Here is a 24,633-nt window from a genome sequence, read left to right as displayed (position 1 = left end):
TGGTGCAGTGCTCGTGCATGTGTGTGCATGCACAAACAGCAGCACGGCGCTAGCACAGGCATGCTAGAGCACACACACATGTGAGTTGCCTATGTGGGGGTAAGTGCATGCGGGGGATGGGACGAGAGGTGTGTCTCTGCTGCCCGATCTGGTTCAGGCCACAGACCAGCACCGGGTGACAGACCGGGGGTTGGGGACCTCTGATTTACACTACGTAAATATATAAATTGCAGTGGTGAATTACCACTGGGTAATGAGTTGCTGCTCATATTCCTTGTTATACTCCAACACTGTGAGGAATACAAGAGATGACTATCAGCCATTTGATGCTGTGATTTATGCCACGGCACTGATGCCAGTGTAAATAACTAATATGATTCTGGCCAGTGTTGCATTAGTGACTAAATAATGTGGGAAATATGTGAAAGATGCCGGGCCAATATATGCAATGCAGATAACTCAGCATTAGAATAAACAATTCCTTATATGCTGAAAGATATGTGATAGATAAATAGGAGGATTCACTTTGCATTGGTTATAACAAATTGTTTTGTGATTGGTCTTCTGTTCATAAGTAGAGGCATCAGTCACAAAGGTCTGACTGAATCACATCTTGGGAATACTGACAGATTTCAGTTTTTAATAGACTCTGTAATGTACAGTTTAACCATTAGAGATGCTGCTTGAGTCCCAATAATTCTGTGAAAGCACTGAATTAAAGTCACAAAATGGAAAGGAATACAGGGAAGCAATGTATGTTCTATAATTTTTCTCTTATCTATAACAGAATTATAGTGGCACTGATAATGGTGGTGGTGATGGTGATGAAAATTTCATGTAACCAGTCTATATCCTGTCTTTTGGTCTGAAAAACCTGTATAAGGTGCTTGGAGGAAGGGGAAAAATAAGGAATATCCCCAATTGTTCAAGGTTTGCTTTAACCTGTTAATTTATTCTTTTCTGCATTCTTTTGTTCTGCCTAATCTAAGATACAAGTGGACTTATGCACATTTATTTATTTTTAGAAAGATACATCGGAAGACTGACAGCCCCTAAGAGTTGTCTCTCAAAATAGTTTTAGATGGAAGAACATAAGAAGAGCCCTGCTGGATCAGGCCAAGGGCCCATCCAATCCAGCTTCCTGTGTCTCACAGTGGCCCCACCAGATGCCCCTGGGAGCACACGAGACAACCAGATACCTCTCTCCTGATATCCCTCCCCTGCATCTGGCATTTTGAGGTACCTTCCTTTTAAGCCTGGAGGTTATACATCCCTATCATGGCTTGTAACTTGTGATGGACTTTTCCTCCAGGAATCTGTCCAATCCCCTTTTAAAGGCATCTAGGCCAGATACCATCACCACATCCTGTGGCAAGGAGTTCCAAAGACTAACAACATGCTAGGTAAAGAAATATTTTATTTTATCTCTTCTCACTCTCCCATCACTCAATTTGAGTGGATGTCCCTGGTTCTAGTATTGCTTGAGAGGGAAAAAAGCTTCCCTCTATCCACTTTATGCCTCCACTGCATAATTGTATACGTCTCAATCATGTCCCCCCTCAGATGCCTTTTCTCTAGATAACATTAGGAAGGACAACCTTCAGAACATGGCCAAAGAGCCCAAAAAACCCACAACAACCATTTTGATTTTTTGCCTCAATGTGCATTATTTTACATTTTTTTATATCGAATTGCATTCGCCATTTTGCCACACATTCTCCCAGTTTGGAGAGATTCTTCTGGAGCTCTTCATAATACCTTCTGGTCTTCACCACCCAGAAAAGTTTTGTGTCATCTGCAAACTTGGCCACCTCACTGCTTATCCCTGTCTCCAGATCATTTATGAACAGGTTGAAAAGCATTGATCCCAGGGCAGATCTCTGGGGCACACCACTTTTCCCCTCTCTACATTGAGAAAACTGCCCATTGACACATATTGTCTGTTTCTCGGCTTTCAACCAGTTCTCAACCCATAAGAGGACCTGCCCTCTTATCCCTTGACTGTGGATTTTTCTCAGCAGCCTTTGGGAAGGGACCACATCAAATGCCTTCTGAAAATCCAGATAGACAATATCCACTGGTTTGCCCACATCCACATGCCTATTGATCTTTTCAAAGAATTCTAAAAGGTTTGTGAGGCAAGACTTAGCCTTACAGAAGCCATGCTGATTTTTCCTCAGCAAGCTTTGTTCTTCTATGTGTTTTAAGATTTTATCTTGGATGACACTTTCCACCATCTTCCCTGAAACAGACATTAGGCTAACCAGCCTGTAGTTTCCCAGGTCCTTCCCTTTTTAAAGATTGGCATGACATGTGCTGTCCTCCAGTTCTCTGGCACTGTGGCCATTTTAAGGGACAAGTTGTATACCCCTTTATATTGCTGGCCATATGTTCCTCAAAGTCTTTCTTTACCTTCCCTATCATCTTAAATTTCTTTTGCCAGAGTTTGTGTTCCTTTTTATTTTCCTCATTTGGGAAGGATTTCCATTTATGGAAGGACCCCTCCTTGTCCTTTAAAGTCTTTCTAACTCCACTCATTAACCATGCCAGCACTCTCTTGGAGTTAGCTGAGCCCTTCTTTCTTTGCGGTATACTGGGCCTCTAGTACCATTGTTTTAAACAGGCTCCACGGACTCTAGAGAGACTGGATTCCTTTTACCTTCCCTTTCAACTTCTTTGTAACTAGTTTTGTCATCTGAGGGAAGTCCACCCTTCAGAAATCAAGGTTTTTTTGTGTCATATTTGCTTGACACTCCCCCCCAAAAAAAAACATGCATGGCGAAAGAGACTGCAGCATGGTCACTATTCTCTAGCGGCTCCATGACATTCATATCCCTAGCCAGGTCCTGAGTACCACACAATATGAAATCCAGAGTCACTGGGCTCCGAGGCACAGTCATTTCGCATGTCAAGAAACCTGATCTCTCTTTCTTGACCCGAGCATTCATTGAACCAGTTGATTTGAGGGTAATTGAAGTCCCCCATGATTACAGTCCTGTCCCTCTTGGACACCTCCCTCGTTTGTCTCCTCATTTCAAGGTCTCCCTCAAGTTTTTGATCTGGAGGATGAACACACACACACACACACACACACACACACACACACACACACACACACACACACACACACACACACACACACACACTATCACACCGCTCCTTGGGCCTGAAAATGGGGTGGAAAATCAACCAACCAACCCCCCCCCCAAGACCCATCAGAAATGGGAAAAAACACTCCAAAAAGCAACCAACCCACCATCGGAAATGGGACGGAGGAACCAAAAAATAAACAAACCCCCCAAGACTCATCACAGCACAGAAACATAACCCCCTCAGCCAAAAATCACACTGCAAAAATGCCAAAAGCATAAAGCAGCACCATACCTTAGCAGGCAGCTTCCTTGGATTGCACACACTCTAATTGCTGGAGCAAAAGAGCTACAAAGAAGCAGCCTCTTTCACCACCTACAGTAAGCAATTTGAATTCCCCACGTTTTTCCCTGCCTTTTTCTGTTTGTAAGTGGAAGCTCCAGTCGCAAGTAGAAGCAAAATTTTGCGACCGGAGCTGTTTGTAAGTCGAATTGGTTGTAAGTAGTGACAGTTGTAAGTCAAGGCACCATTGTACAGTTATTGATGCATATCCAGTCAGCTCCTTCACTCTCTTTAAGTTATATCAGCAAGTGGGGTGAGCATTCTGAGTAAGGGTACACAACTGAATTACAGCAAAAATGCACAGCTTGCCAGTACCTCTATTCTGTTCTTAACTACATGTCTCTCCTTTTCCTCTCCCATATAGAGAGCAGGTAAGAGTGAAGCTTGGAATATTGCATCTTAGAAGGAATGCTTTGCACACATACACACACACACACACACAGAGAGAGAGAGAGAGAGAGAGAGAGAGAGAGAGAGAGAGAGAGAGTTAATATATATATATATATTAACTACATATATTAATTAATTAATTTATTAAATATATATTCTGCACTGACCTTACCTTACCAACAAGGAAAATATACATATATATCTGGTTCTTTCTTAGGGCCAATTCTGAAATTGACCCTTGGAAATATGTATAAGATCTTTTTGTCAGTGTAAAATCACAGACACATCTGATTTATGGAAACCCTAGTAAAGTTTTCCTGGTCAGACATTTGAGGAGAAGTTTTACCAGTTCCAGGGCCTAACCACATAGGTTTCCATGGCCAAGTGGGAATTTGAACTCAGGGCTCCTGAGTCTCGGGGACGTGGTGGCGCTGCGGGCTAAACCGTAGAAGCCTGTGCTGTAGGGTTAGAAGACCAGCAGTCGTAAGATCAAATCCACGTGACTGAGTGAGCTCCCGTTGCTTGTCCCAGGTCCCGCCAACCTAGTGGTTCGAAAGCATGCAAATGCAAGTAGATCAATAGGGACCACCTCGGTGGGAAGGTAACAGCATTCTGTGTCTAAGTCGCACTGGCCATGTGACCACGGAAACTGTATTTGGACAAACGCTGGCTCTATGGCTTGGAAACGGGGATGAGCACCACCCCCTAGAGTCGAACATGACTGGACAAAAATTGTCAAGGGGAACCTTTACCTTTACCTTTATCTTTCTCCTGAGTCTCAGTCCATCATTCTATCTATATTACTCTAGCCACATATTATTGGTGAGAGAATTGCATAAAACCTGAAAACAACCTATGAAAGTACCTCTAAAATGTCTCTAAAAGTAACTTTTCAAAGAAACAAGATGTTAGTGGTTACTTGGCACACCTAAATAGTAACTACTTGTTACCTTTTTCAGTACCACAAGATACGTAACTAGTTGCACAAGACTACATTATTTTAAAATAATTAAGTCCAAGCTCTGAAGCGAAGGGCTCCAACAATTATAGGAGAGAGTGAGTTTGGAAAAGTTATTTTCTTGGATTACAGTTTTCAGCATGTAAAAGGATTCAAAAACTTAGTTTTCTAAGCTCTGAGAGATATTCAAGAGCCCTGTCTTTTAGTAAAAAAAATCCAATGCTCTGATTATTATTGATATATTTACAGTCTTTTGGTTAGGCAAATTAAATTGGTCATATGAGTCTACTGTTGTATTCTAATGGTTGAGTTTTACATTTGAATATCGGCTGAGTTTTATATTTGAATATAGTAGATGCAGCAGCATTTTAAAAGTTGGTAAGTGTTTCGGAGGGATCACTACATGGAAAGAACAATGTTGTTTTTTTCAAGATTCCACTTAAAGGACTTTTCTAAAATTCCTATTGTATACAAGTATCCAGCAACAGTGATCGCTTACACCAGTGGTTTTCAACCTTGGGTCCCCAGTTGTTCTTGGACTACAACTTCCAGAAATCCTGGCCAGCACATTTAGTGGTGAAGGGTTCTGGGAGTTGCAGTCCAAGAATGTCTGGGGACCCAAAGTTGGGGACCACTGTCTTAAAGCATTATGTATCATTCAATGTAGTATTTTTGTCATGGGATTGACTTTGTCCCACTTGATTTGATGACTGCTCCAAATATTGGGGTGTGGAAGCACTAGAGCTTGAAATACATGGTTTGTAAGTCCTAAAATCCTTCACTCTATCAGATGGTATAGAGAACTGTAGGCCAAAACATCTGGAAATCCAAAGATGCTCTCTCTATTGCCTGCCCCCCTTCACTGTACAACAAAGATACTAGCAGGATGAGAGTTGGGTTGCTTGATATCCAAACCCCTAATCTGAGGGTAAGGTGACCCTTCCACTCAGATCATAAACCAGTACAGGTAAAATTTCTGGTCACAAAGGTACAGAATTTCCATTACACTCTTTTCTTCTTTATGTTTTTTGTTCAGTAACTGCATGTCATGCATTAAGCCATTTTGCCCGGAGTGGAAACTTTGTTTTGAATCATCTCCAGTGAAATATTTGCCAATGGCAGTCATTTTAATACAATATTAGCATAGCCAACTCTTCCCATGTGGCATGTTTCAGCATATAATATTAATTTGCCAGTTGGTAATGCACTAGTTTTAGCAATCTCCTGTGATCTCCTTAATTACATAGCAGCCTGGAATGATCACTCATCATCTTTATTCCATTATTCACTTCCTGAGCTTTATTTTCATGTTTGGTTATGCACTCATCATATTATAACAGTGGTTTTCATATGCAAAAAAAGAAACTGAAAAAGACCCCAAAAAACCCCTCTGCTTTTTTAACACAATAGCTACATAGTGCATGAGGTTTAAAATCAAAGTCTTAGTTATTCATATGTAATGACTGACTTTAATTTATCACTACTTTAGTGATAATGGTGCTAGTATCAGAAACTGAAAAATCTGTCACTCTTCCCAAAAAAAGCAAAAACAAAAAACAAAAAAACCCAAAATAAAACACACAAGTTAAATAAACTCCTTACCCAAAATGATTATTCTGTAGTGAACAACAGGAGTTAAGGCTTACAAAAGACTTCAATAAGTCAGAATCTGTCTTGAAAAATAGCACTAAAATATTAAATGCAATTAAAGCCACTATTAAAAATATAAGGAGTGCACTTTAAGTAAAACTTTTTATATCATCACCAAACATAAAAACATACACAATCAACAAAAACATATCATGGGTATATAAACATACATTTCCATAAGATACATGCCAACAGTAAAAACACTAAACTAGTATAAGCATATATTGTTACAATGCGTAACACACTGAAAAGATTATAAACGTAAGTTAGACCCAAATCATATTGGTCAAACATAATGAAATGATATTGGTCAAATGATAATGAAACAAACTAGACACTTTTAGACATGTGCTTTGGATTCCATAACTACAGTATCTGGAATTTGAAGAAAATGATAGCATACTTGTTGGTTTCTGAACAAATCTTAAGCAAAGTGAGGAAGCCCAAAGTGGTGCTCAAATTGAATTGTGGCTCTTTGAAGGGGTTAAAAAGCTGAATTAAAAAAATCACTCAGAAAATGAAACTAATACTGTAACAAGAAGCCCAAAGCAGAAAGTGACTGACAGCTCAAGAGCCAGTGAAAAGCCTAAGCTTGCTTGGAAATCCCAACCATGACTATTTTACAAGGGGTGGATGTTAGCATGAATAGCAATACATTTTAATCAATTTTGCTTCAATCGGCAGAAGTACGTAAGTTGGGTGAGTGTGCATTGGAGAATCATAGTTCCTCTTTTTCTTCTTTTCTTTTAGGAAACTGCAGATCTCAGTTGAACCAAGTATCTGTGTATGTGTGAAATATGGGCTATCATATGGAGTTTGAGTAGGGTTGGTAGTAGTAACGTAAGGAACAGAATCTAAATTGCATGGCTCCTGAAGGAATGGAAGGGGGTAAAAAGGGGGGGGGGGAAATGAAGAAAACAGTTTGGGGCTTTGCCTGTGCACTAGAAACTGAGCAATAATTGACTGCACCAAGTCCACACACATAACATCCCAGGCCTGAGCTTTTTCTTTCCCCTCTTTTCATGTTTGCACCACCACCACCACCATGAATTAATATTAGTACGTAGAAAAATTTTGAAATATTTGGATACAAATAGAATCTGATTGGCTACGAATCAGTTTGAATTGATTGCAATTTGTAACACCAATAATTCAAATCAAATATCAAATGGTATATTTCCACCTCAGAAAAAACATGGAAAAAAAATATGGACCTTTCAACCTTATCATCTCAAGCTAAAGAAAGAGTGTTAAAAGTAATGCACAGATGGTACTTTTACCCTGTAAAATTAAATAGAATAAATAAAGGATTATCATACATATGTTGGAGGAAGTGTAGGAATAAAGGAACTCTGGAAGATATGTGGTTAACATATCTTCAAAAACCAGTTGAAAACTTGGTTGTTTAAACAGGCCTTCCCTCCAGTCAATTCAGTGTTTTCTTTTTCTTCCTTGTTTGAGTCTTGCCCTCTTGGAAATGTATTGTTTAAAAATTTAAAATTAATTGTTTTTATATAATCTTGTTGTGTTTTAACCTATGTAAGCCGCCCCGAGTAGACTTTGTCTAGAGGGGCGGGGTAAAAATCGAATAAATAAATAAAATAAATAAAATAACATGCCCAATAGTGGAGATTTTCTGGTCTGAAATAATTAAGTGGTTGGAAAGTATAACAAAAGATAAAATAATTTCAAATGAAACTTTGCTACTTTTTGCGTTATTTACGGGAGGGAACAAAAACATTGTGAATAAAGAACTAATTGCAATTATATTAGGAGGAGCCTGTAATGAAATTGCCCATCAGCGGAAGGACGCTGATAGAATAAGGAGACTGGCTCTGATGGAAAAACTGACCTATCGCATTAAACTCAATGGAAGTGAAATATACAAGATAAATTTCTGGAAGTATGGTATCCCTTGTTGGCCTCTGGCCAACCTAATCATGTGATTAAGAATTTGGTCTTATCGGGAAGCCTGTAGACATGTTTGTTGTTATATAGTCTCAACTCAGAACTGCCGTATAGTGACCCTAATAGGGTTTTCGAGGTAAAGGTATTTAAGGAGTCGTTTTACCAGTTTCACACACACAAGTTTCCATGGCTGAATTGCACCCAGGCCTCCTGAGTCATAGCCTGCCACTCTGTCTACTACAACACACTGGGTACCCCATAAGCCTTCTTTGCTAAAAGCAATTACAACTCCCAGAATTCTTCAACCATCATTGCCATTGGAATTGTATACCTTTCATTTATTGAGCCCCAGTCATTTACACCCCAGTTGGGAGTAGAGAAACAACTGTTCTATTACTTCACAGCCTTTTGTACAGGATACAGCCGGATAGCTCAGCAAAAGTCAGAGGCCGGGAGTTCAATTCCTCACTGTGGCCTCTGGGAGCACAGCCAACCTGTGTAGCCTTGGGCAAGCTGTATAGTCCAAGATTGTCCCTAGAAGAAAGGAATGGTTAAACCTCTTCTGAGTATTTTATATCTAGGAAACACTAGAAATAGTTGCCATAGATCAGAATCGACTTGATGGCACATTGTTGTTGTTGTTATTGGTTTTTTTTTCAGGATATATCGTACAGACTTTGCTGAAGTCATCTTTTAATAATTGTGTGCTAATGTAAGTCATCCTTTTCGGGGTTTTCTAGGTAAAAACTTCTCAGAAGTGGTTTACTATTCCGTTCTTCTGGGGGGAACCATGGGACTGTGCAGCTTACCCAAGGCGACACAGGCTGCCTGTTCTCTCAGGAGGCACAGTGGGAAATTAAGGCCTCAATCTATGGCTCAACAGCCAGATAACTAACTCACTGAGCTACCCAGACACCTAGTCAGCCTTTAATTCCCCTGAAATGTGATGATTGTAAATAATAATGGAAGAAAACAGTATACAGAAACTAGAAAACGTGAAATGAAGTCAGAATGACAAACTCCAATCTGAGTTATATTTAAAACTCCAAAATATAAAGAGTTACTTCAGGCTAGATAACAAAAATCTTAATTAGCAAGGCACGAAGCATCATTTCTCCTTGCTACCCAAAGCAAAAGACATAAAGTGATTCAGGAATCTTTGAGTAAATGTTTCAGAATCTAACCTACATGTTGCATTTTATACATTATGTTTCCCATATTTTTATTTACTATTTTATCTGCTAATAAGTTTCATTCATATTACCTCTAAAAGCCTCCTATTCCACTTTTGTTTCTTTTTCTTATTTGCTTAGTTATTACCTGTCTCTGGATGTACCATCAAGCCCACTTGTATGGATGCAGAACTGTCAGTATAAGATGATCCCAAAATGCAGTGGCTGAAAGAATAAAATAAATGGCGTGAGCGGTACACTGAAGTAAATTGTGATTTTATCATTCCTCCATTACCCATTAAGCTCAACAGTTTCAGTCATCTGAAAAACTGACATGTCATTTCTGCAGCATGTGAGTGTTTTATTGACCACCATAAAAATTCACCATTTAAAACTGATCACTGCTATACTCATTTGATAAAATATTTGTCTAAATCAACATTTGGAGAAATTTGCTTGCCTATTTTAAGCTGCCAATTCTTAATAAGACCATCACGATGTGGTTTATGGGTTCTCCCCATGAATATTTACAGCATTATTATTTGTTTTTTTGTTGGTGGCACATCTTCCCTGACTTTCTAGAATGGAGTAATGAAATTAAAACTCAAGAGTAGTAAAAAAAAATTTTAAAAATGGGGCTATGTAGCATCAGTTGCAGCAATCATGCATCCCTGAATTACATTTGAACATGCCTGCCTGAGGTATATTGGGAGTTGTAATTTTTTTTAAAGACTTCCCATCACCTAAAAGCAAGCAAGAATGGAGACTGTGCCATTTTAGATATTCTGTTTTAAGTTCAAAGAGCAGGAATTGTTCTTTCTCACCACACCATCTCTTGAATAACCGAGGATTTCCGAGTAGGGCTTGGAAATAATTCTTTAAAATTACAGAGCCATGCCAGTCAGAACAGAAAATTCCTGGGCATGACAGGCCAGGTTTGACGCAGGCTAAGGCAGCTTCCTGAGTTCCGAAATGGGATGGAATCCAAAGGCATGGTCGTAGAAAGAGAGGCTCTTTGAAGAGGTGTGCCAGGAATGGGGAGCTGGTGGCTAAAGCTGCCGTTAGCCATTTTGGCACCTGGGGCAAATGGAGCATCTCTCACTGCCTCTGCTATAGGACTGGGAGAATAAAAATGGACGAGAAGGATGCAGCATGCTTGCAAAAGAAAATGTATATGCTTTCTCCGAAAGGAAAATGAATTGGACCAGAAAGGGTTGCCGTTTTGTTTCCCTAACACTACCAACAGATTCATCTCTAGGTTTTCAAAGAAGCAAGCATATTAGACACAAACAAATATAATAATAATAATAATAATAATAATAATAATAATAATAATAATAATAATAATAATAATAATAATAATAATAATAATAATAATAATAATAATAATAATAATAATAATAATAATAATAATAATAATAGACCAAAACATTGTGATACCTTATAGATGAACTTCTGTGTTTGAATCAGGCCAAAATTCCCAAGCCACCACATGTTTAGATCTTGCACTCACAACACAGGGAGCAGAAAAAGAAAGGGAAAGATGCTAAAAAGGCACTTATTAGGCATGGCTTCCTTGTGAAGCCTTTGGATCTGATGATGGAGTTGTGCATTGCCATGTCAGAAGAACAAATGCTGTTTGATGTGAGTCACTTTCCCTTGAGGTGTGTGCAGTCTTCTGCTTCCACTGCTGTCAGATTTATGACATGGATTTGGCAAAAAGACATGGCATAAGCAAATATCTTACTGCTTGGAAGAGTTTCAAACTTGCCATATTTTAAAAAATTACCAGTGAAGATTTCACTAACTTGAAAACTAATGACAGAAGACAGGACTGCAATCCTGCACAGAGGTTATCATTATTCTTTAAAGGGAGTATGTTAACAGCACATGCATTATCCAGCTGAATTTGGGGTGATTAAAATGGCCTTTTATATGTACAAATGGATTCCCATGGCTTGAGGCTGCTTTAGGGCGGTTCTTCTTAGGGTTTCACCTCTTCTTCCTCTGTCTTTTTCTGGGATTGCCCATCTTCCTCTGACTTCCCCTTTAAAGGAAATTTATACTTTTACAGTTTTACCATGATTTCAGTCAGTGTGATTGGGTTCTTTCATAAGTGGAGGCGGGCCCGGGGTTTCGGCGGGAAAAATAGACAGAGAAGAAGCGGCAGGTACAAAAAAATGGTTCTTTATTATGCTTAACATCAGGAATCCCCAAACCAAACGGATCTAACAGTTCAACCTCCGGCAACAACTTATAACGTTTCCTTTTAACTGTTTCAACATTTTTATCTTTGTTTACATTCTCCTCGCTCCATGGATACAGGTCATAACTTGGTTCTGTGCGGTAGCGCTCAGCACTGTGCATGTTGTCCCGCAGCACGGATGCTTCACGTGCTTCCCCTCTAACCGTGGGAGATATGGGCTGAAACCAAAGTGGGTCTCCTTCATCCCCGAAGCCTGTGTAAGAGAGGCTGTTCCCAAATTCCATCCCGCTCCTGCCTCGTACTTATCTCTCTTAACTGTGTCGGTGGGGTTAGGGAGCAGTCCTCCGCCAGTCATAAGATTCGGAAAGTCTTTTAGTAGCTTTGCCAATCTGTCTCTTTCTTCCCCCATTTCATCCGTCTGCATCCCTCTGTCTTCCCATTCTGTCTTCCCCTCCTCCTTCCTCCTCTCCTCTTTTATCTCGTCCCACCTCAAGAGATCTAACTCCTCCCCCTCATTCTTCTGCCTGATTCTGCTAGGAACACTTCCACCACTCTATTACTCTCTCTCTCTGTATCATCAATTTTAATCAACTCTCCCATGACACAGCCCTCGTTCACTTCAGTCTGATCTTTCATGGAGGACGGCACACTTTTTGTCTCTCGCTCACAGTCAGTAAGACTACAGTCTGTACCCAATCTGGCCCCTGCAGGCAAGAGTGGCTTGCAGATTACCTTCCCCCTTCCCATTGCCCCCATTGCCTCCCTACCTTTTTCAGCCACTTCCTTTTCCTCTGCTGCCGCTGCCAACTAAAGAGGCAGCTAGCTCCTGCAGGCCAGTGGCCTCTGTACATGCCCCTGTCTCTCAGCTGAGTCAGGAATATGTGCAGAGGCAGCCCAGCTAATTGTCAACTGCCTAGGCAGCAGAAGAAGCAAAAGCAGAAGAAGAAGTGGAAGCAGCAGCAGCAGCAGCAGAAGGTAGGGATATGTGCAGAGGTTGGTGGCCTGCAGGAGCCATCTGCTTCTCAAGATGGTGCCAGTGGAGGAAGATGAGGAGGCAGAGTCAGGAAAAGGTAGTAAGGCAACAGAGGCAGTGGGAAGCGGGAAGGGGTGGGAGGCAGGTTGTGGGTGGGCAATGAACCAGGAAATTCAGAAATTGCCCCCAAATTTTGTTGTTTCAGGCAAGTTTGGTTTCTCCAGCTTGGCAGAAGTGAACCAATCCAAATCAACGAATTAGTGATTTTTATGAACTTCCTTGTTCATTGTTAGCTTTGTACCCATCTCCAGTCAGGACACAATGGCATAAATTCATTTAGTCTAGATCATCATCATCATAGAACTGCCATGCTGGAAGGGATCCTAGATCTGCTGAATTAACTGCTGAATGCCAAATCTCTGGTGAGTCTACGGTAGGTGGAATCAGCAACTGCATTTAGAAAAATGGCATAGAGTAAAATGTTTATAATTAGAGATGGACTTCTGTTTTGTAACAAATTTTTGAAAACCATGAAAAGGGCTCTCTTTTTTCATTCTTGCAGTCTTTTGTTGATTTCTGCAAAGCAGCCTTTTAAAAATGAATTATTTGTTCCAGCAAAAAAGTGATGCATGAAAATTTTGAGTCTCTTTCATTTTCCCTCTTTTGTTTGACCTTTCAATCAGTGGATGTAAAATGGCCTAATTTCCATCAAATAATGTCACAACAAAAGCTGTTAGCAGCCAATCAGAGCATTTGGTGGACAGCAGGACTTTTTTAATCTCTAAAAGGGCCTGGAAACCAGAGAGGAGTGCTTTTTACTGGTGGATTCTTGTGGGGTTGTTCTGCTGGCCTGTTTCAATTGACCTGCTATGTCACTATATTGAATTCTTTTCTTTTTCCTGCTAAGTGTTGACAGTCTAGCCTGATGGTCCTCCTAGACTTAAAGACGAGAAGACATCAAGTGGTAAGGGGGAAAGAAATTTCCCCATATTCTGACAGTTTGGTTTTGGTGGGGACTTTGATTATATATTTTGCCTTTATTTGCTTGCTTGTTTTTCTTGGTTTTTGAGAGAACTGACTGAGCAGGTGATTTATATTTTCTATTTTTCCCATTGTGTGTGGGTGAGAGGGGGTGCTTTTGACTGATTTTTTTAAAATTGTTATTTGGTTAATTTTCTGTTTCCATGAGGCTTTGAAATCTACCCCTACCAATAATGCCAGCAACATCCATTTTCAATAAAGATATCCTGCTCTCTTCTGTCATCACCAATGGCTTCCACATGATGAAAAGGATTACACTGGAGTCTGAAGAGCTACAGGATGGAGGAAGGAAATTAATTGCAGAAAATTACCCCCTGCTTCTGACATCATCACTCTTCAGTGGGCATTCAGTTATGCAACAGAATTTCAGCCACTCAGTCTGAAATCAAAGTGCAGCTAAACCCAATGCAACACCCACTTTAACCTAGCTAACACTTTTATAAACTGAACAGAAACGCAGCATGCAGTACACGGCAAAGGCTGAATGAAGGACCTTCTCCACGCTGTCAGCGATTGGAGAGTGCAAAAGAGGCCCTTTGTCTTAACTGAAGGACAAAGCTGTCAGTCAGCAAAGCTCAGTACCTCCCTCCTCCACCCCTTTCTTTTTTAAAAAAAAAAAATCTCACATCAATTCAGCACCTGCTATGCATACTATTCTGGCCTTTGGTTACCATTTTCTTACTTCCAGCATGCCTTTTTTATTAACATTCCTCTAATGCTACTTTTTTTTCCTGGTACAATGTTGAACTCTCAATAAACCCAGATTGGGGCTGTTTGCTTCAATCTGGAGCATGTCTGGGTCAACATAAGGAGCATTCAGTACTGAGATAAAGCACAACCCTTGATCATAAGATTATGAATAAAATTTGTCCAGCAATAAAGAGTGGTTCAGAGAACCGCTGGACAATAGTGGTGGAGTACACTTCTTATTTCTACTGAACTTTTGATATTGCATAGTTCCAGGCAATGGCATCAAGAACTTTGGAGGAAATTATATTATGTCGTGTAAACTTATTTGGGGGAAATGTCCCCCATGACTGACACAGACAAGTGGTAGATTTAACAGGTCTCTGTCTGAACAACTAATCTAGCATGGCAGAATTTCAGAGGACTGCCAGTCCTTTTTATATCTTTATTCCTTACTAAAGTGCAACCACCACTGCACCATGACTAAACCCCTAACTCTCATGGATATATAATTTTCTCAGGCAGATGGAACAACAGAAGCAGCTGCTATTTATTGTACACCAAAAAACATCTTAAACATTGTCATCTTGTGGCGGGTGAGAGGCATAACAGACAGGTCTCATGTTTTCTAAGTCTATTTAACACAGACGGCAGAATATATTTTCCCATCTGGGGTGTCAAAAGGATGCCTCCCCATTTGCCCCACTTCTTTTATTTAGAATCATCATTCTGTAAAATGTTACACATCCCCCATGCATTCCAAAGTCAGAGGCATCCAATGTAAGTCGTTCCTGTAATTGGCCAATTATATATATCTATGCCTAGCTGAAGGTTTTATTATGGCCACTTGCACATTGCACGTTCATTTGACAGATGAAGAAACAGAGGCAAAGAGATCAAATGCAGAGTGCATGAGAAATCTATAGCAGCGGTAGTTTTATAATACGTATTCTTAGTTTTCTTCCTTAGCTATCAAATCATCATGCTTTCACATTAGAGTCCAGGCAAAGACAGAAACAGGCTATCTCAGATGGCCCTTAATGGTGCTTTGATGCATTCATTTCACTGATGCTAGTGGCTACCAGAATGGTTCAGATTTAATGACTGTTAAATGATATGCTATACTGAGCACATCCTTTCTGGAAATTATGCTGCCTATAGTGATTATTCCAAGAGGATACTTTGGACAGAAAACAACTTGTGAGTCATTTATGAATCAGAGTTTTTGTCAATGAAAACTTCTGGACTTGGCTCCACTTCTCAGCTCCTCCTTCCAAGCAATCTGAAAGGATTGCAGAAGAGATATTTATTCCGGAAACATCATTTGGGAACATATATCCAGATGTTCTCAGTTATTTATCCTGTAGTATGGAATGTCACATTTTTAATAATTATGTGCTGTTAAGACAATTCTGACTAATGGCAAACTTTGTCAGGGTTTTCGTGGCAGAGAGTACTTAGAAGTGGTTTCCCATTCCCTTCTTCTGGAGGCACCCTAGGCCTGAACAGTTTGTCCAAGACTGCACAAGATGGCTCTTATGAGACACACAGTGGGAATTGAACTCCAAATGCCTAAGTCTCTGAGCAATCCAGCCAGCTTTGCCAGCTTTCTTGTTGTTGTTTAGTTGTTATGTCCAACTCTTCATGAACCCATGGACCAGATCACACCAGGCTCTCCTGTCTTCTACTGCCTCCCGGAGTTGGGTCAAATTCATGTTGGTAGCTTCGATGACACTGTCCAACCATCTCGTCCTCTGTCATCCCCTTCTCCTCTTGCCATAACTCTCTCCAAACATCAGGGTCTTTTCCAGGGAGTTTTCTCTTCTCATGAGATGGCCAAAGCATTGAAGCCTCAGTTTCAGGATCTGTCCTTCCAGTGAGCAATCAGGGTTGATTTCCTCCATAATGAATAGGTTTGATCTCCTTGCAGTTGAGGGGACTCTCGAGAGTCTCCTCCAGCACCACAATTCAAAAGTATCAATTCTTCGGCGGTCAGCCTTCTTTATGGCCCAGCTCTCACTTCCATACATTGCTACTGGAAAAACCATAGCTTTCACTATGTGGACCTTTGTCGGCAAAGTTATGTCTCTGCTTTTGAAGATGCTGTCTAGGTTTGTCATTGCTTTCCTCCCAAAAAGCAAGTGTCTTTTAATTTCGTGGCTGCTGTTACCATCTGCAGTGATCATGAAGCTCAAGAAAGTAAAACCTGTCACTGCCTCCATATTTTCCCCATCTATTTGCCAGGAGGTTGTGGGACCAGTGGCCATGATCTTAATTTTTTTGATGTTGCGTTTCAGACCATTTTTTGCGCTCTGCTCTTTCACCCTCATTAAGAGGTTCTTTAATTCCTTCTCACTTTCTGTCATCAGAGTGGTATCGTCTGCATATCTGAGGTTGCTGATATTTCTTCCTGCAATCTTAATTCCGGTTTGGGATTCCTCCAGTCCAGCCTTTCGAATGATGTATTCTGCATATAAGTTAAATAAGCAGGGAGACAATATACAGCCTTGTCGTACTCCTTCCCAATTCTGAACCAATCCGTTGTTCCATATCCAGTTCTAACTGTTGCTTCCTGTCCCACATATCGATTTCTCAGGAGATAGATAAGGTGGCACTCCTATTTCTTTAAGAACTTGCCGTAGTTTCCTGTTGTCCACACAGTCAAAGGCTTTTGCGTAATCAATGAAGCAGAACTCGATGTTTTTCTGGAACTCTCTAGCTTCCTCCATAATCCAGCATATGTTAACATTTTGGTCTTTGGTTCTTTTGCCCCTTCAAATAGTTCAACCAGTCTGCCATCACCTCCACTGGCCTTGTTTTCATTAGTGCTTTCTAATGCCCACTTGACTTCAATTTCCAGGATGTCTGGCTCAAGGTCAGCAACCACACTATCTGGGTTGTCCGGGACATCCAGATCTTTCTGGCACAATTCCTGTGTGTATTCCTGCCACCCCTTCTTGATGTCTTCTGCTTCTGTTAGGCCCCTACCATTTTTGTCCTTTATCATGTTCAACTTTGCATGAAATGTTCCTTTAATATCTCCAATTTTCCTGAACAGATCTCTGGTTTTTCCCTTTCTATTACTTTCCTCTATTTTTTGCACTGTTTGTTTAAGAAGGCCCTCTTGTCTCTCCTTGCTTTTCTTTGGAAGTCTGCCTTCAATTTTCTGTAACTTTCCCTGTCTCCCTTGCATTTTGTTTCCCTTCTCTCCTCCGCTATATGTAAGCCCTCATTGTACAGCCAATTTGCTTTCTTGCATTTCTTTTTCTTTGGGATGGTTTTTGTTTCTGCTCCCTGTACCATGTTACGAGCCTCCATCCATAATTCTTCAGGCACTCTGTCCACCTAATCTAGTTCCTTAAATCTGTTCTTCACTTCCACTGTGTATTCATAAGGGATTTGGTTTAGATTGTACCTGACCAGCCCAGTGGTTTTTCCTACTTTCTTCAGTTTAAGTTTGAATTTTGCTATAAGAAGTTGATGATCAGAGCCACAATCAGCTCTAAGCCTTGTTTTTCCTGACTGTTTAGAGCTTCTCCATCTTTGGCTGCAGAGATTTCAGTATTGCCCATCGGGTGATGTCCATGTGGAGAGTTGCCTCTTGTGTTGTTGGAAAAGACTGTGATGACCAATTTGTTCTCTTGGCAAAACTCTTTTAGCCTTTGCCCTGCTTCGTTTTGAACTCTAATGCTAAACTTGCCTGTTGTTCCATTCATCTCTTGATTTCCTAATTTAGCCAGCTTTCTAGATGATTGCAAATGTCTCAAAATTCAGTGCATTTTGAAGGTGAAATTCAATGTATAAATCATGACAGGGTTGTTTGTAGGGTACAGTGGGGTCCTGACTTAAGAATGGCCCGAGTTAAGAACATTTTGACTTAAGAACCGCTCTCATAGGAAAATATTGACTTGACTTACATACTTAGATTTGAGTTACGAACTGAAAAAAACCCACGTGGGAGGCAGGGAAAGTGCAAAATGTGAACTTTCAGTTAACTGTTGGCCAGTGAAAAGGGTGCCTGTCTGTTTCCTCACTCCTCCCAGCATTTAGAGAGTGTATTGGAAGACAGTCCTCAGACTGCCTGGTACTGTACTGCCTGGACTGTATTTTCCCTGCCTTCCCTGAACCTTTCTTGACCTAAGAAAAAAAGAAACAAAATATTCCCCTCTAGTGGTCGAAGGCGGAATAGCAGCTTCCCATTAATTTCTATGGACGGAAAAGAGCAGATACGGATCAAATGGTTCTCAATGCATTCCTATGGGAAATGCAGATTTGACCTGAGAACTTTTTGACTTGAGAACCGCCTTCCAATACGGATTAAGTTCTCAAGTCAAGACCCCACTGTATTGAATATTATGTCCAGGTAATATGTGTTTTTGTCTATGGAAGTGATCCTGCACTTTTGCCCCCAAATTGAGGGAACAAATGACCCACTCACACTTTTGCACCTGTGTCAAAACACTCCTCTAGGTAATTTACAGATCTTCTCCTGAGGCCCTGGGCATTTCCAAGCATCTGAGGCACTGCACTTACTTTGGACATGATCCTAGTTGAGGATACAAGTGGTTAGATATCTTAGGCTGACTCCAGCACCTGAGATTGGCAGTATTACTGAATGTATTTCACTACTGTTTGTGTGTTTGTTTAGGATTATTTTTATATTGCTTTTCACTGAAAATCCCAGAGTAGTTTACTAGTATCAGGTACAATAAATACAGAAACTAAAAGGATAAAACAGTAAAAATAGCAATCTAAGAGTAAAAATAGCAGGGAATTAAGAATGTCAACATTTTGGAAACATTTCCAAAGCAGGAAAATGCTTAAGCAGATAGGTCTTCGGTTAGTGGTGGAAACATTCAAGACTGGGAGACACCAAATCTCAACAAGAAAACCATTCCACTGAGTCCTCTTCTGCACAACAACCAAATGAGCCTCATGAACAGATGATACAGTAAACAGACCATTGCCCTCAGAATGCCATGAGTGGGACCATTTATAGAGAAGGTCTCTTATATATGCTGCCCCTGAGGCATGGAACCCAAAAGTCACACCCTGAAACTGTCTTGGTGCTTCAATAGCTACCAGTTCAGGTCTTTGCACAGAGGCTGTATGTACATGATGGTTGGTTCCACAAAGGAACCAAGCTACTGCATTCTGCACTAGCTGGAGCATTCAAACCAAGATTAAGAATAGCATAAAGTCTAAGCATAGGCCAAACGACCTCTGTCCAGGAACACCCATAACTAGCATACCAGGTAAAACTAATCATATCCACTCTTTGCTACTGAGGTCACTTGCCTCTTTATTAACAAAAACAAATCCAAGAGCACCACTACCTGCTTTTATAGGGGTGTGTAACTCTATCTAGGACATGTACATCACCCAAATCCAGGAACCACCTAACAAGGATTTCTGTTTTTCCTGAATTCAACATCAGTTGATTCATCTTCGTTCATGCCCCAGTCATAAACATGAAAGCTCCATCTCAATTGCGGGATAGAATCCATTCTTTCCACCAACAAGGTTATGACAGTTTGCACTCTGGACTATGTAAAGCATCTGCTTTTCAGATGGGCAGAAGGGCAGTTTGTGGAAGAATCTGTGAAAAGAAGCCAGATATCAGTAAGGACCAAGGAATCTTCTGTCCTTTTCTATCAATGTCCCCCAAAGGCTCTCAAATGTATTTATTTATAATCTATATAGGATGCATCCAGTCAGCAAGAGGTATAGAGGCACCGCTCGTGGGTGAATCCAGATCCAGATGGAGGCTCCGTACTGCTTTGGCCAACTGGCAGCTCAGATGGATTTTGCCGGTTCTGATCTAACCATGAAACTTCTGCAAACCTTTACCAAGATTTGTATGGTATAGAAACACAGTGATAATATAAACCTGGTGGGATATAAGCTTGCATAAATACAACTTTAGTTGTGCATAATCTCTATCATTATTATCCCCAAAGAGCTAGGGATAAAAATGGTTGAAAAACTGTAGGTTATGCCAGTTTTGCAAAGTAGTCTTGTACGAGTAGTCTCATATTATTAAACCCATGTTGTTGTGGGGAATTACAATGCTCTTAGTCAGACAACTAACAGTGTAATCCAACATTACTTTACACAAGATGAAGGAAATCAGTCTATAAATTGACTGTAGCTGGACAGACACATTCCAAACATCCAGTCTACTCACTGTGTAGCCCTATCTAGCCTAGTATATATTGCCCTCTCAACCCTGGAATAAAGACACGAGACAAGAATTATGCATTAAAACATGGGCCACACTTTATTAATTGTAATCAGTGTTGACATCCTTTGGCAAAAGGGGGGGGGGCTTGCCATAGTGCAGAATCAGGTTAAACCATAGAGGTCTCAAAGGACCCCTTAATCAACAAATGGGTGAGTCCCTGGCCCCAAGTTCTCACAGTCTTAAAAGACAGCGAGAACCCAGCCAGCCACAATTTGGCTACCCACAGACCTCAAGCCAGCTTCTCCTTGTTGACTGTTGGTCCAGTTGTGGCCCCAGCGCATCTTTCCCCCCAAGCACTGCAATTGTACGATCCGTAGCGCTGGGAGGTCAGATGGGCTGTAGCTTACCTGAGTTTGCAGCACCCTGTTCCAATGTGGGATAGATGAAAAATGCCTGCATCCAAAAGCCAATCAGGATACAGGTAAAAAATTCCTATCCGGCCCCAAAGGCGGCCAGATATACTCAAACTAATAGGGCGTGCAGGTGGGGTGCCAGAAAAGGGAGAGGGGGGAACATCCCTTAAATAACTTGATGCTCCCCCCCTCTTGCCCCAGCCATTCTCGAGAGACTAAGAGTCTCACGGCATCCGAGGAGGGAGGCAAAGGCGAGCCACGCTGCTAGAGCATTCTCTCAGCAGCAGCTCGATCATTGTGTGCGCACAATGGTACATGATGAGTCAAGGATAATATTTATTTATTTATTTGATTTATATCCCACCCATCTGGTCTGGTCGACCACTCAGGGATAAGAAATCTGTGCCCCAGTCGGCAAGTCCTCAATCACTGGCAATGCTTGCTGAAATGAACAGGAATTTGACTCCAACAATATCTGAGAGGTCATATATTCCCCACCTCAACTATATATGGGGAACTTGGTTTCACAGAGTGGCTCTGGGATATGTGTGCATACAGAGCTATCTTGAGTAATCCAAATCAAAGGATTTGGTTGGGGAGTAACATACTTCTGTGTAAAAGCCACTCACTGGCTTCTTCATCGTAGGGAACCACACTTTTTTGGGGTTGCTGCACCATCCATGTTGAAGGCTCAAGGTGACTGCTTTCTACTTAAGTGAAAAGATGAAACTTAATTCTAATTCAGTTTCAAAGCAAGATAACTGATCAGCAATTTTTATTCATTTATTTATTTATATGTTTATTCTTAGGAGGGAGAAAGGAGCCAGCTAATCCATCTCCGTCACCTTAGAATGTTATCTGCTCTTTCTTCCAGCTATCTAACAGATCAGAAGCGGAAATGTTGGGCTGGCAGTCATTCAAGCAACACAAGCAAGTTTTGCTGCAACCAAGGGAAAACACTTAGATGATGCTATGGTGAACAGCAGATGTCTACCATTTATTTTCCATTATTAGTTTTTAATAAAATTTGCATGAGGTCTTATTTATGTTTGAGATATCACATTAGGGACCCGAGAATCACAGAACCAGCATGCTGTTGGCCTTGATGTGTGTTCAAGAAAACTACAAGGAGTGCCAAAAAGTTTACTACAGTTAGTGGTGAAAGCCTTGGAGAAGCATTTAAAAATAAAATAATAAGCTGTCATTTCCTCTGAATCAAAAATTCCCTCCAGTTTCACTCTTATCTTGAGTAGTTCACTGAACATGGTAGAGATGAAAGAATCTGGCAGGTTGGCTTTCTCCCAGTAGAAAAATAAAACACCAAAACCTCCAGGTTTTAATCCTCACACTGTTTATGAAGAAATTTCTCATTGCAAAAATTAATTGAATACAACCCATTACTATCCATACTGGCCAAATGCTATAAGTGTAATTATTCCCGTCAAGGATAGAGCCTGACACAAAGCCATGAAATATAAGGAGCCTCTTTAAAAAGAAGACAAAACTAAACATCAGACCATGACTATAAATATGGTGAAGGAAGTCAAATCCAGGTACTCAAAACTAGATATATATGAAACTAAGCATTAAAAGCCTTTTGCCTGGATGGGCAAAACTGACCAGTTTTGCTTTCTCACATATGTAATTTTTCTCCTTAGAAGTTCTTTCTATTGAATTGATGAAGACACTTCCAGATTATGGTGACCACCTTAAAAACTGAATCTGAGTAAATTCTCTCTCACCCTTAGAATGAGGCACAAAAGAAGATACTGATGGCCAATGCCATCACTTTGGCTCTCACCTCAGATCTCTAGTTGATAATTGAATGGCTTCAGTTGCAGTTGGCTAGTTTTGCTTAATGTGTCACCTAAATTTCAGTTCCAGCATTTCTGATACATAGATTTTCATGGTTCCTCTGAATGCTTCTGCTCTTAGCTAGGAGAGCTGCTGTGTACGTTGACAAAAGACAAAGGAGAGGTCAACAAGTTATTGCCAACCCTTTGCCTATAGAGATGGAGAGAGACAGTTCTACATCTTCTAAGGTAGTGGTACCCCACCTTGTGTTCCCCAGATGTTCTTGATCTACAATTCCTGGCTAGCACAGCTAGTGGTGAAGGCTTATGGGAGTTTTAGTCTAAGAACATCTGGAGACCCAGGTTTGGAAACCACTGCTCTAAGGTAAAGCCTGATACACCACACCTGAAGCTTGTTCTTAATGTTTACAGTCTCTAAAACAATGGTTCCCAACCTTGGATCCTCAAATGTTCATGGACTAAGTCTTCCAGAAGCCTTCACCACTAGCTGTACTGGCCAGGATTTCTGTGAATTGTAGCCTAAGAACATATGGGGACCCAAAGTTGAGTACCACTGTTCTAGTTGAGGGCACCACAAAATAGTGCATCTTCTCACAAAACAAGACAATTAACTGTACAGTTCCCCTGCATCTCATACCAGCTTTATAAGAGATGGCAGCATCTGCATCTCTAACATAAATCAGCATATGGGCCCTGTCATCTGAGCAGGAGGGTGCCTTATACAGAAATGCTGGGCCACGAGCCATCACTGTGCATCTGTTTCCCTATGGAGAGCTAATGTTTATAGCATGCATGTGAACAATTTTGGATTCCTTTTACACACACAAACGGTCCTTGAACATTATAATACCTTAAGCACCTTTTAAATTTATGGGGTTAAAAAACATCTTAGCACAACTGCGTTCAAGATATTTGGAGAGGGCTGGCAAAATCTATAGCTAGAATAAATTATTGAACTCACATTACATTTAAAAGCATGCATATGTTTAGGCCTCAGTTCAAAAGCAGAGCTCAGCACTTCCCTGGTTTTTATTGTCATGCCAATACATTTATATGGGTTGACACTGGTATTTACATGATTAGATTACCTTTTTAAAGAGTGGAAGCACCGTGTTTGCCCTCCAGAGTTGGAGGACAAACACCTCTTCTAAATTCTGCCTGCTTGGTGTGTTAATAATCGCTTGTGAATTTTTCAGGACTGCCTGCCTGATGGTAACTCTGCTTTGTTATGCTGCATATCTGAATGATGTTTAACTTGCATGCTAACACTGATCCAAACTAGCTGATTCCATATATCGATTTGTAAGCTATGCTTGTATTTCAGTTGCTTTAAGAAGAAGTTGGTAATCTGGCAATTCACCCCTTGTATATCCTTCTTCTGCAAGATGACACCCTGTTGTGTCCAAACAAGAATGCTCCAGTCATAGCCTTCTGTCCATTTGCCACCCCACTGCTGTCACCCCACTGAGAACCTCTTGAGGATCTCATTGACAGATATGACATCATCTACATCAATTCTTTTATTTTCCTCCTCCCATGTGTTTCTTAGCTAGCGAGAGCACCCAGCTTCAAACGGGATGTGATAACCCTTAGTATGATAGCACTGAAAGTTTCAAGCAAAAGTACACAGATTTTGGATTAAGCAAACTGTATGTGGGCTAAAACTAAAGAACTCACAATTGATTTTAGGAGGAAGAGAAATGTACATTTACCACTGTACATAAATGGCGAGGAAGTGGAGAGAGTTGGTAGTTTTAAATTTCTGGGCACTTACATCTCAGAGGACCTCTCATGGACTATAAATG

General features: G+C 40.6%; 1 long non-coding RNA gene across 1 annotated transcript; it reads right to left on the bottom strand.

Annotated features, from left to right (window-relative positions):
• Positions 1-4,293: 4,293 nt before the first annotated feature.
• LOC144583466 (uncharacterized) lies at positions 4,294-18,218 on the bottom strand. Its single transcript, XR_013537238.1, has 2 exons — positions 10,951-18,218; positions 4,294-9,735 (listed from the first exon to the last, which is right to left on the bottom strand). It is a non-coding gene; the product is annotated as an uncharacterized LOC144583466 (long non-coding RNA).
• Positions 18,219-24,633: the final 6,415 nt, after the last annotated feature.

This window comes from Pogona vitticeps, chromosome 6 (genome assembly GCF_051106095.1).
Source record: "Pogona vitticeps strain Pit_001003342236 chromosome 6, PviZW2.1, whole genome shotgun sequence".
NCBI classification, from domain to species: Eukaryota; Metazoa; Chordata; class Lepidosauria; order Squamata; family Agamidae; genus Pogona; species Pogona vitticeps.
Note: the sequence above shows the minus strand (reverse complement) of the source record. Positions and strands in the feature narration are given on the sequence as shown.